This window comes from Astyanax mexicanus, chromosome 8 (genome assembly GCF_023375975.1).
Source record: "Astyanax mexicanus isolate ESR-SI-001 chromosome 8, AstMex3_surface, whole genome shotgun sequence".
NCBI classification, from domain to species: Eukaryota; Metazoa; Chordata; class Actinopteri; order Characiformes; family Acestrorhamphidae; genus Astyanax; species Astyanax mexicanus.
Window position 1 is genome coordinate 36,794,299 of NC_064415.1, and position 14,239 is coordinate 36,808,537.

Below are 14,239 nucleotides of genomic sequence, written 5' to 3' on the forward strand. Positions count from 1 at the left end.
TTTGGGACCAAAAAAAACTTCGAAAAATTTTGGGACCAAAAAAATTTTGGACCAAAAAAAACTTCGAAAAATTTTGGGACCAAAAAAATTTTGGACCAAAAAAAACTTCGAAAAATTTTGGGACCAAAAAAAACTTCGAAAAATTTTGGGACCAAAAAAATTTTGGACCAAAAAAAACTTCAAAAAAATTTTGGACCAAAAAAATTTTCACCCAAAAAAAACTTCGAAAAATTTTGGGACCAAAAAAATTTTGGACCAAAAAAAACTTCGAAAAATTTTGGTACCAAAAAAATTTTGGACCAAAAAAAACTTCGAAAAATTTTGGGACCAAAAAAAACTTCGAAAAATTTTGGGACCAAAAAAATTTTGGACCAAAAAAAACTTCGAAAAATTTTGGGACCAAAAAAATTTTGGACCAAAAAAAACTTCGAAAAATTTTGGGACCAAAAAAATTTTCACCCAAAAAAAACTTCGAAAAATTTTGGGACCAAAAAAATTTTGGACCAAAAAAAACTTCGAAAAATTTTGGTACCAAAAAAATTTTGGACCAAAAAAAACTTCGAAAAATTTTGGGACCAAAAAAAACTTCGAAAAATTTTGGGACCAAAAAAATTTTGGACCAAAAAAAACTTCGAAAAATTTTGGGACCAAAAAAATTTTGGACCAAAAAAAACTTCGAAAAATTTTGGGACCAAAAAAATTTTGGACCAAAAAAAACTTCGAAAAATTTTGGGACCAAAAAAAACTTCGAAAAATTTTGGGACCAAAAAAATTTTGGACCAAAAAAAACTTCAAAAAAATTTTGGACCAAAAAAATTTTCACCCAAAAAAAACTTCGAAAAATTTAGGGACCAAAAAAATTTGGGACCAAAAAAAACTTCGAAAAATTTTGGGACCAAAAAATTTTTCACCCAAAAAAAACTTCGAAAAATTTTGGGACCAAAAAAATTTTGGACCAAAAAAAACTTCGAAAAATTTTGGGACCAAAAAAATTTTGGGACCAAAAAAAACTTCGAAAAATTTTGGGACCAAAAAAAACTTCGAAAAATTTTGGGACCAAAAAAATTTTGGACCAAAAAAAAACTTCGAAAAATTTTGGGACCAAAAAAAACTTCGAAAAATTTTGGGACCAAAAAAATTTTGGACCAAAAAAAACTTCGAAAAATTTTGGGACCAAAAAAATTTTCACCCAAAAAAAACTTCGAAAAATTTTGGGACCAAAAAAATTTTGGACCAAAAAAAACTTCGAAAAATTTTGGGACCAAAAAAACTTCGAAAAATTTTGGGACCAAAAAAATTTTGGACCAAAAAAAACTTCGAAAAATTTTGGGACCAAAAAAATTTTGGGACCAAAAAAATTTTGGACCAAAAAAAACTTCGAAAAATTTTGGGACCAAAAAAATTTTGGACCAAAAAAAACTTCGAAAAATTTTGGGACCAAAAAAATTTTGGACCAAAAAAAACTTCGAAAAATTTTGGGACCAAAAAAAACTTCGAAAAATTTTGGGACCAAAAAAATTTTGGACCAAAAAAAACTTCGAAAAATTTTGGGACCAAAAAAAACTTCGAAAAATTTTGGGACCAAAAAAATTTTGGACCAAAAAAAACTTCGAAAAATTTTGGGACCAAAAAAATTTTCACCCAAAAAAAACTTCGAAAAATTTTGGGACCAAAAAAATTTTGGACCAAAAAAAACTTCGAAAAATTTTGGGACCAAAAAAACTTCGAAAAATTTTGGGACCAAAAAAATTTTGGACCAAAAAAAACTTCGAAAAATTTTGGGACCAAAAAAATTTTGGGACCAAAAAAATTTTGGACCAAAAAAAACTTCGAAAAATTTTGGGACCAAAAAAATTTTGGACCAAAAAAAACTTCGAAAAATTTTGGGACCAAAAAAATTTTGGACCAAAAAAAACTTCGAAAAATTTTGGGACCAAAAAAAACTTCGAAAAATTTTGGGACCAAAAAAATTTTGGACCAAAAAAAACTTCGAAAAATTTTGGGACCAAAAAAAACTTCGAAAAATTTTGGGACCAAAAAAATTTTGGACCAAAAAAAACTTCGAAAAATTTTGGGACCAAAAAAAACTTCGAAAAATTTTGGGACCAAAAAAATTTTGGACCAAAAAAAACTTCGAAAAATTTTGGGACCAAAAAAAACTTCGAAAAATTTTGGGACCAAAAAAATTTTGGACCAAAAAAAACTTCGAAAAATTTTGGTACCAAAAAAATTTTCACCCAAAAAAAACTTCGAAAAATTTTGGGACCAAAAAAATTTTGGACCAAAAAAAACTTCGAAAAATTTTGGGACCAAAAAAAACTTCGAAAAATTTTGGGACCAAAAAAAATTTGGACCAAAAAAAACTTCGAAAAATTTTGGGACCAAAAAAAACTTCGAAAAATTTAGGGACCAAAAAAATTTGGGACCAAAAAAAACTTCAAAAAATTTTGGGACCAAAAAAATTTTCACCCAAAGAAAACTTCGAAAAATTTTGGGACCAAAAAAATTTTGGACCAAAAAAAACTTCGAAAAATTTTGGGACCAAAAAAAACTTCGAAAAATTTTGGGACCAAAAAAATTTTGGACCAAAAAAAACTTCGAAAAATTTTGGGACCAAAAAAATTTTGGACCAAAAAAAACTTCGAAAAATTTTGGGACCAAAAAAATTTTGGACCAAAAAAAACTTCGAAAAATTTTGGGACCAAAAAAATTTTGGACCAAAAAAAACTTCGAAAAATTTTGGGACCAAAAAAAACTTCGAAAAATTTTGGGACCAAAAAAATTTTGGACCAAAAAAAACTTCGAAAAATTTTGGGACCAAAAAAAACTTCGAAAAATTTTGGGACCAAAAAAATTTTGGACCAAAAAAAACTTCGAAAAATTTTGGGACCAAAAAAATTTTCACCCAAAAAAAACTTCGAAAAATTTTGGGACCAAAAAAATTTTGGACCAAAAAAAACTTCGAAAAATTTTGGGACCAAAAAAAACTTCGAAAAATTTTGGGACCAAAAAAATTTTGGACCAAAAAAAACTTCGAAAAATTTTGGGACCAAAAAAATTTTCACCGAAAAAAAACTTCGAAAAATTTTGGGACCAAAAAAATTTTGGACCAAAAAAAACTTCGAAAAATTTTGGTACCAAAAAAATTTTGGACCAAAAAAAACTTCGAAAAATTTTGGGACCAAAAAAAACTTCGAAAAATTTTGGGACCAAAAAAATTTTGGACCAAAAAAAACTTCGAAAAATTTTGGGACCAAAAAAATTTTGGACCAAAAAAAACTTCGAAAAATTTTGGGACCAAAAAAATTTTGGACCAAAAAAAACTTCGAAAAATTTTGGGACCAAAAAAAACTTCGAAAAATTTTGGGACCAAAAAAATTTTGGACCAAAAAAAACTTCAAAAAAATTTTGGACCAAAAAAATTTTCACCCAAAAAAAACTTCGAAAAATTTTGGGACCAAAAAAATTTTGGGACCAAAAAAAACTTCGAAAAATTTTGGGACCAAAAAAATTTTGGACCAAAAAAAACTTCGAAAAATTTTGGGACCAAAAAAAACTTCGAAAAATTTTGGGACCAAAAAAATTTTGGACCAAAAAAAACTTCAAAAAATTTTCGGACCAAAAAAATTTTCACCCAAAAAAAACTTCGAAAAATTTTGGGACCAAAAAAAACTTCGAAAAATTTTGGGACCAAAAAAAACTTCGAAAAATTTTGGGACCAAAAAAATTTTGGACCAAAAAAAACTTCGAAAAATTTTGGGACCAAAAAAATTTTGGGACCAAAAAAAACTTCGAAAAATTTTCGGACCAAAAAAATTTTCACCCAAAAAAAACTTCGAAAAATTTTGGGACCAAAAAAATTTTGGACCAAAAAAAACTTCAAAAAATTTTGGGACCAAAAAAATTTTCACCCAAAAAAAACTTCGAAAAATTTTGGGACCAAAAAAAAATTCGAAAAATTTTGGGACCAAAAAAATTTTGGACCAAAAAAAACTTCGAAAAATTTTGGGACCAAAAAAAACTTCGAAAAATTTTGGGACCAAAAAAATTTTGGACCAAAAAAAACTTAGAAAAATTTTGGGACCAAAAAAATTTTCACCCAAAAAAAACTTCGAAAAATTTTGGGACCAAAAAAATTTTGGACCAAAAAAAACTTCGAAAAATTTTGGGACCAAAAAAATTTTGGACCAAAAAAAACTTCGAAAAATTTTGGGACCAAAAAAATTTTGGACCAAAAAAAACTTCGAAAGATTTTGGGACCAAAAAAAACTTCGAAAAATTTTGGGACCAAAAAAATTTTGGACCAAAAAAAACTTCGAAAAATTTTGGGACCAAAAAAAACTTCGAAAAATTTTGGGACCAAAAAAATTTTGGACCAAAAAAAACTTCGAAAAATTTTGGGACCAAAAAAAACTTCGAAAAATTTTGGGACCAAAAAAATTTTGGACCAAAAAAAACTTCGAAAAATTTTGGGACCAAAAAAATTTTCACCCAAAAAAAACTTCGAAAAATTTTGGGACCAAAAAAATTTTGGACCAAAAAAAACTTCGAAAAATTTTGGGACCAAAAAAATTTTGGACCAAAAAAAACTTCGAAAAATTTTGGGACCAAAAAAATTTTGGACCAAAAAAAACTTCGAAAGATTTTGGGACCAAAAAAAACTTCGAAAAATTTTGGGACCAAAAAAATTTTGGACCAAAAAAAACTTCGAAAAATTTTGGGACCAAAAAAAACTTCGAAAAATTTTGGGACCAAAAAAATTTTGGACCAAAAAAAACTTCGAAAAATTTTGGGACCAAAAAAATTTTGGACCAAAAAAAACTTCGAAAAATTTTGGGACCAAAAAAATTTTGGACCAAAAAAAACTTCGAAAAATTTTGGGACCAAAAAAAACTTCGAAAAATTTTGGGACCAAAAAAATTTTGGACCAAAAAAAACTTCGAAAAATTTTGGGACCAAAAAAAACTTCGAAAAATTTTGGGACCAAAAAAAACTTCGAAAAATTTTGGACCAAAAAAAACTTCGAAAAATTTTGGTACCAAAAAAATTTTGGACCAAAAAAAACTTCGAAAAATTTTGGGACCAAAAAAATTTTCACCCAAAAAAAACTTCGAAAAATTTTGGGACCAAAAAAAACTTCGAAAAATTTTGGGACCAAAAAAATTTTGGACCAAAAAAAACTTCGAAAAATTTTGGGACCAAAAAAATTTTGGGACCAAAAAAAACTTCGAAAAATTTTCGGACCAAAAAAATTTTCACCCAAAAAAAACTTCGAAAAATTTTGGGACCAAAAAAATTTTGGACCAAAAAAAACTTCAAAAAATTTTGGGACCAAAAAAATTTTCACCCAAAAAAAACTTCGAAAAATTTGGGGACCAAAAAAAAATTCGAAAAATTTTGGGACCAAAAAAATTTTGGACCAAAAAAAACTTCGAAAAATTTTGGGACCAAAAAAAACTTCGAAAAATTTTGGGACCAAAAAAATTTTCACCCAAAAAAAACTTCGAAAAATTTTGGGACCAAAAAAATTTTGGACCAAAAAAAACTTCGAAAAATTTTGGGACCAAAAAAATTTTGGACCAAAAAAAACTTCGAAAAATTTTGGGACCAAAAAAATTTTGGACCAAAAAAAACTTCGAAAAATTTTGGGACCAAAAAAAACTTCGAAAAATTTTGGGACCAAAAAAATTTTGGACCAAAAAAAACTTCGAAAAATTTTGGGACCAAAAAAAACTTCGAAAAATTTTGGGACCAAAAAAATTTTGGACCAAAAAAAACTTCGAAAAATTTTGGGACCAAAAAAATTTTGGACCAAAAAAAACTTCGAAAAATTTTGGGACCAAAAAAATTTTGGACCAAAAAAAACTTCGAAAAATTTTGGGACCAAAAAAAACTTCGAAAAATTTTGGGACCAAAAAAATTTTGGACCAAAAAAAACTTCGAAAAATTTTGGGACCAAAAAAAACTTCGAAAAATTTTGGGACCAAAAAAAACTTCGAAAAATTTTGGACCAAAAAAAACTTCGAAAAATTTTGGGACCAAAAAAATTTTGGACCAAAAAAAACTTCGAAAAATTTTGGGACCAAAAAAATTTTCACCCAAAAAAAACTTCGAAAAATTTTGGGACCAAAAAAAACTTCGAAAAATTTTGGGACCAAAAAAATTTTCACCCAAAAAAAACTTCGAAAAATTTTGGGACCAAAAAAAACTTCGAAAAATTTTGGGACCAAAAAAATTTTGGACCAAAAAAAACTTCGAAAAATTTTGGGACCAAAAAAATTTTGGACCAAAAAAAACTTCAAAAAATTTTCACCCAAAAAAAACTTCGAAAAATTTTGGGACCAAAAAAAACTTCGAAAAATTTTGGGACCAAAAAAAACTTCGAAAAATTTTGGGACCAAAAAAATTTTGGACCAAAAAAAACTTCGAAAAATTTTGGGACCAAAAAAAACTTCGAAAAATTTTGGGACCAAAAAAATTTTGGACCAAAAAAAACTTCGAAAAATTTTGGGACAAAAAAAATTTTCACCCAAAAAAAACTTCGAAAAATTTTGGGACCAAAAAAATTTTGGACCAAAAAAAACTTCAAAAAATTTTCGGACCAAAAAAATTTTCACCCAAAAAAAACTTCGAAAAATTTTGGGACCAAAAAAAACTTCGAAAAATTTTGGGACCAAAAAAAACTTCGAAAAATTTTGGGACCAAAAAAATTTTGGACCAAAAAAAACTTCGAAAAATTTTGGGACCAAAAAAATTTTGGGACCAAAAAAAACTTCGAAAAATTTTCGGACCAAAAAAATTTTCACCCAAAAAAAACTTCGAAAAATTTTGGGACCAAAAAAATTTTGGACCAAAAAAAACTTCGAAAAATTTTTGGACCAAAAAAATTTTCACCCAAAAAAAACTTCGAAAAATTTTGGGACCAAAAAAATTTTGGACCAAAAAAAACTTCGAAAAATTTTGGGACCAAAAAAATTTTCACCCAAAAAAAACTTCGAAAAATTTTGGGACCAAAAAAATTTTGGACCAAAAAAAACTTCGAAAAATTTTGGGACCAAAAAAAACTTCGAAAAATTTTGGGACCAAAAACATTTTGGACCAAAAAAAACTTCGAAAAATTTTGGGACCAAAAAAAACTTCGAAAAATTTTGGGACCAAAAAAATTTTGGACCAAAAAAAACTTCGAAAAATTTTGGGACCAAAAAAATTTTGGACCAAAAAAAACTTCGAAAAATTTTGGGACCAAAAAAATTTTGGACCAAAAAAAACTTCGAAAAATTTTGGGACCAAAAAAATTTTGGACCAAAAAAATTTTGGACCAAAAAAAACTTCGAAAAATTTTGGGACCAAAAAAATTTTGGACCAAAAAAAACTTCGAAAAATTTTGGGACCAAAAAAAACTTCGAAAAATTTTGGGACCAAAAAAATTTTGGACCAAAAAAAACTTCGAAAAATTTTGGGACCAAAAAAATTTTGGGACCAAAAAAAACTTCGAAAAATTTTCGGACCAAAAAAATTTTCACCCAAAAAAAACTTCGAAAAACTTTGGGACCAAAAAAATTTTGGACCAAAAAAAACTTCGAAAAATTTTGGGACCAAAAAAATTTTCACCCAAAAAAAACTTCGAAAAATTTTGGGACCAAAAAAATTTTGGACCAAAAAAAACTTCGAAAAATTTTGGGACCAAAAAAATTTTCACCCAAAAAAAACTTCGAAAAATTTTGGGACCAAAAAAATTTTGGACCAAAAAAAACTTCGAAAAATTTTGGGACCAAAGAAAACTTCGAAAAATTTTGGGACCAAAAAAATTTTGGACCAAAAAAAACTTCGAAAAATTTTGGGACCAAAAAAAACTTCGAAAAATTTTGGGACCAAAAAAATTTTGGACCAAAAAAAACTTCGAAAAATTTTGGGACCAAAAAAAACTTCGAAAAATTTTGGGACCAAAAAAATTTTGGACCAAAAAAAACTTCGAAAAATTTTGGGACCAAAAAAATTTTGGACCAAAAAAAACTTCGAAAAATTTTGGGACCAAAAAAATTTTGGACCAAAAAAAACTTCGAAAAATTTTGGGACCAAAAAAATTTTGGACCAAAAAAAACTTCGAAAAATTTTGGGACCAAAAAAAACTTCGAAAAATTTTGGGACCAAAAAAATTTTGGACCAAAAAAAACTTCGAAAAATTTTGGGACCAAAAAAACTTCGAAAAATTTTGGGACCAAAAAAATTTTGGACCAAAAAAAACTTCGAAAAATTTTGGGACCAAAAAAATTTTGGGACCAAAAAAATTTTGGACCAAAAAAAACTTCGAAAAATTTTGGGACCAAAAAAATTTTGGACCAAAAAAAACTTCGAAAAATTTTGGGACCAAAAAAAACTTCGAAAAATTTTGGGACCAAAAAAATTTTGGACCAAAAAAAACTTCGAAAAATTTTGGGACCAAAAAAACTTCGAAAAATTTTGGGACCAAAAAAATTTTGGACCAAAAAAAACTTCGAAAAATTTTGGGACCAAAAAAATTTTGGGACCAAAAAAATTTTGGACCAAAAAAAAATTCGAAAAATTTTGGGACCAAAAAAATTTTGGACCAAAAAAAACTTCGAAAAATTTTGGGACCAAAAAAAACTTCGAAAAATTTTGGGACCAAAAAAATTTTGGACCAAAAAAAACTTCGAAAAATTTTGGGACCAAAAAAAACTTCGAAAAATTTTGGGACCAAAAAAATTTTGGACCAAAAAAAACTTCGAAAAATTTTGGTACCAAAAAAATTTTCACCCAAAAAAAACTTCGAAAAATTTTGGGACCAAAAAAATTTTGGACCAAAAAAAACTTCGAAAAATTTTGGGACCAAAAAAAACTTCGAAAAATTTTGGGACCAAAAAAAATTTGGACCAAAAAAAACTTCGAAAAATTTTGGGACCAAAAAAAACTTCGAAAAATTTAGGGACCAAAAAAATTTGGGACCAAAAAAAACTTCAAAAAATTTTGGGACCAAAAAAATTTTGGACCAAAAAAAACTTCGAAAAATTTTGGGACCAAAAAAATTTTGGACCAAAAAAAACTTCGAAAAATTTTGGGACCAAAAAAATTTTGGACCAAAAAAAACTTCGAAAAATTTTGGGACCAAAAAAAACTTCGAAAAATTTTGGGACCAAAAAAATTTTGGACCAAAAAAAACTTCGAAAAATTTTGGGACCAAAAAAAACTTCGAAAAATTTTGGGACCAAAAAAATTTTGGACCAAAAAAAACTTCGAAAAATTTTGGGACCAAAAAAATTTTCACCCAAAAAAAACTTCGAAAAATTTTGGGACCAAAAAAATTTTGGACCAAAAAAAACTTCGAAAAATTTTGGGACCAAAAAAATTTTGGACCAAAAAAAACTTCGAAAAATTTTGGGACCAAAAAAAACTTCGAAAAATTTTGGGACCAAAAAAATTTTGGACCAAAAAAAACTTCGAAAAATTTTGGGACCAAAAAAATTTTGGACCAAAAAAAACTTCGAAAAATTTTGGGACCAAAAAAAACTTCGAAAAATTTAGGGACCAAAAAAATTTGGGACCAAAAAAAACTTCAAAAAATTTTGGGACCAAAAAAATTTTGGACCAAAAAAAACTTTGAAAAATTTTGGGACCAAAAAAATTTTGGACCAAAAAAAACTTCGAAAAATTTTGGGACCAAAAAAATTTTGGACCAAAAAAAACTTCGAAAAATTTTGGGACCAAAAAAAACTTCGAAAAATTTTGGGACCAAAAAAATTTTGGACCAAAAAAAACTTCGAAAAATTTTGGGACCAAAAAAAACTTCGAAAAATTTTGGGACCAAAAAAATTTTGGACCAAAAAAAACTTCGAAAAATTTTGGGACCAAAAAAATTTTCACCCAAAAAAAACTTCGAAAAATTTTGGGACCAAAAAAATTTTGGACCAAAAAAAACTTCGAAAAATTTTGGGACCAAAAAAAACTTCGAAAAATTTTGGGACCAAAAAAATTTTGGACCAAAAAAAACTTCGAAAAATTTTGGGACCAAAAAAATTTTCACCCAAAAAAAACTTCGAAAAATTTTGGGACCAAAAAAATTTTGGACCAAAAAAAACTTCGAAAAATTTTGGGACCAAAAAAATTTTGGACCAAAAAAAACTTCGAAAAATTTTGGGACCAAAAAAAACTTCGAAAAATTTTGGGACCAAAAAAATTTTGGACCAAATAAAACTTCGAAAAATTTTGGGACCAAAAAAATTTTCACCCAAAAAAAACTTCGAAAAATTTTGGGACCAAAAAAATTTTCACCCAAAAAAAACTTCGAAAAATTTTTTGACCAAAAAAAACTTCGAAAAATTTTGGGACCAAAAAAATTTTCACCCAAAAAAAACTTCGAAAAATTTTGGGACCAAAAAAAACTTCGAAAAATTTTGGGACCAAAAAAATTTTGGACCAAAAAAAACTTCGAAAAATTTTGGGACAAAAAAAATTTTGGACCAAAAAAAACTTCGAAAAATTTTGGGACCAAAAAAAACTTCGAAAAATTTTGGGACCAAAAAAATTTTGGACCAAAAAAAACTTCGAAAAATTTTGGGACCAAAAAAAACTTCGAAAAATTTTGGGACCAAAAAAATTTTCACCCAAAAAAAAATTCGAAAAATTTTGGGACCAAAAAAATTTTGGGACCAAAAAAAACTTCGAAAAATTTTGGGACCAAAAAAAACTTCGAAAAATTTTGGGACCAAAAAAATTTTGGACCAAAAAAAACTTCGAAAAATTTTGGGACCAAAAAAAATTTCGAAAAATTTTGGGACCAAAAAAATTTTGGACCAAAAAAACTTCGAAAAATTTTGGGACCAAAAAAATTTTCACCCAAAAAAAACTTCGAAAAATTTTGGGACCAAAAAAATTTTGGACCAAAAAAAACTTCAAAAAATTTTCGGACCAAAAAAATTTTCACCCAAAAAAAACTTCGAAAAATTTTGGGACCAAAAAAAACTTCGAAAAATTTTGGGACCAAAAAAACTTCGAAAAATTTTGGGACCAAAAAAATTTTGGACCAAAAAAAACTTCGAAAAATTTTGGGACCAAAAAAATTTTGGGACCAAAAAAAACTTCGAAAAATTTTGGGACCAAAAAAATTTTGGACCAAAAAAAACTTCGAAAAATTTTGGGACCAAAAAAAACTTCGAAAAATTTTGGGACCAAAAAAATTTTGGACCAAAAAAAACTTCGAAAAATTTTGGGACCAAAAAAATTTTCACCCAAAAAAAACTTCGAAAAATTTTGGGACCAAAAAAATTTTGGACCAAAAAAAACTTCAAAAAATTTTCGGACCAAAAAAATTTTCACCCAAAAAAAACTTCGAAAAATTTTGGGACCAAAAAAAACTTCGAAAAATTTTGGGACCAAAAAAACTTCGAAAAATTTTGGGACCAAAAAAATTTTGGACCAAAAAAAACTTCGAAAAATTTTGGGACCAAAAAAATTTTCACCCAAAAAAAACTTCGAAAAATTTTGGGACCAAAAAAATTATCACCCAAAAAAAACTTCGAAAAATTTTGGGACCAAAAAAAACTTCGAAAAATTTTGGGACCAAAAAAAACTTCGAAAAATTTTGGTACCAAAAAAATTTTGGACCAAAAAAAACTTCGAAAAATTTTGGGACCAAAAAAATTTTGGACCAAAAAAAACTTCGAAAAATTTTGGGACCAAAAAAATTTTGGACCAAAAAAAACTTCGAAAAATTTTGGGACCAAAAAAAACTTCGAAAAATTTTGGGACCAAAAAAATTTTGGACCAAAAAAAACTTCGAAAAATTTTGGGACCAAAAAAATTTTGGACCAAAAAAAACTTCGAAAAATTTTGGGACCAAAAAAAACTTCGAAAAATTTAGGGACCAAAAAAATTTGGGACCAAAAAAAACTTCAAAAAATTTTGGGACCAAAAAAATTTTGGACCAAAAAAAACTTCGAAAAATTTTGGGACCAAAAAAATTTTGGACCAAAAAAAACTTCGAAAAATTTTGGGACCAAAAAAATTTTGGACCAAAAAAAACTTCGAAAAATTTTGGGACCAAAAAAAACTTCGAAAAATTTTGGGACCAAAAAAATTTTGGACCAAAAAAAACTTCGAAAAATTTTGGGACCAAAAAAAACTTCGAAAAATTTTGGGACCAAAAAAATTTTGGACCAAAAAAAACTTCGAAAAATTTTGGGACCAAAAAAATTTTCACCCAAAAAAAACTTCGAAAAATTTTGGGACCAAAAAAATTTTGGACCAAAAAAAACTTCGAAAAATTTTGGGACCAAAAAAAACTTCGAAAAATTTTGGGACCAAAAAAATTTTGGACCAAAAAAAACTTCGAAAAATTTTGGGACCAAAAAAATTTTCACCCAAAAAAAACTTCGAAAAATTTTGGGACCAAAAAAATTTTGGACCAAAAAAAACTTCGAAAAATTTTGGGACCAAAAAAATTTTGGACCAAAAAAAACTTCGAAAAATTTTGGGACCAAAAAAAACTTCGAAAAATTTTGGGACCAAAAAAATTTTGGACCAAAAAAAACTTCGAAAAATTTTGGGACCAAAAAAATTTTCACCCAAAAAAAACTTCGAAAAATTTTGGGACCAAAAAAATTTTCACCCAAAAAAAACTTCGAAAAATTTTTTGACCAAAAAAAACTTCGAAAAATTTTGGGACCAAAAAAATTTTCACCCAAAAAAAACTTCGAAAAATTTTGGGACCAAAAAAAACTTCGAAAAATTTTGGGACCAAAAAAATTTTGGACCAAAAAAAACTTCGAAAAATTTTGGGACAAAAAAAATTTTGGACCAAAAAAAACTTCGAAAAATTTTGGGACCAAAAAAAACTTCGAAAAATTTTGGGACCAAAAAAATTTTGGACCAAAAAAAACTTCGAAAAATTTTGGGACCAAAAAAAACTTCGAAAAATTTTGGGACCAAAAAAATTTTCACCCAAAAAAAAATTCGAAAAATTTTGGGACCAAAAAAATTTTGGGACCAAAAAAAACTTCGAAAAATTTTGGGACCAAAAAAAACTTCGAAAAATTTTGGGACCAAAAAAATTTTGGACCAAAAAAAACTTCGAAAAATTTTGGGACCAAAAAAAATTTCGAAAAATTTTGGGACCAAAAAAATTTTGGACCAAAAAAACTTCGAAAAATTTTGGGACCAAAAAAATTTTCACCCAAAAAAAACTTCGAAAAATTTTGGGACCAAAAAAATTTTGGACCAAAAAAAACTTCAAAAAATTTTCGGACCAAAAAAATTTTCACCCAAAAAAAACTTCGAAAAATTTTGGGACCAAAAAAAACTTCGAAAAATTTTGGGACCAAAAAAACTTCGAAAAATTTTGGGACCAAAAAAATTTTGGACCAAAAAAAACTTCGAAAAATTTTGGGACCAAAAAAATTTTGGGACCAAAAAAAACTTCGAAAAATTTTGGGACCAAAAAAATTTTGGACCAAAAAAAACTTCGAAAAATTTTGGGACCAAAAAAAACTTCGAAAAATTTTGGGACCAAAAAAATTTTGGACCAAAAAAAACTTCGAAAAATTTTGGGACCAAAAAAATTTTCACCCAAAAAAAACTTCGAAAAATTTTGGGACCAAAAAAATTTTGGACCAAAAAAAACTTCAAAAAATTTTCGGACCAAAAAAATTTTCACCCAAAAAAAACTTCGAAAAATTTTGGGACCAAAAAAAACTTCGAAAAATTTTGGGACCAAAAAAACTTCGAAAAATTTTGGGACCAAAAAAATTTTGGACCAAAAAAAACTTCGAAAAATTTTGGGACCAAAAAAATTTTCACCCAAAAAAAACTTCGAAAAATTTTGGGACCAAAAAAATTATCACCCAAAAAAAACTTCGAAAAATTTTGGGACCAAAAAAAACTTCGAAAAATTTTGGGACCAAAAAAAACTTCGAAAAATTTTGGTACCAAAAAAATTTTGGACCAAAAAAAACTTCGAAAAATTTTGGGACCAAAAAAATTTTGGACCAAAAAAAACTTCGAAAAATTTTGGGACCAAAAAAATTTTGGACCAAAAAAAACTTCGAAAAATTTTGGGACCAAAAAAAACTTCGAAAAATTTTGGGACCAAAAAAATTTTGGACCAAAAAAAACTTCGAAAAATTTTGGGACCAAAAAAAACTTCGAAAAATTTTGGGACCAAAAAAATTTTGGACCAAAAAAAACTTCGAAAAATTTTGGGACCAAAAAAATTATCACCCAAAAAAAA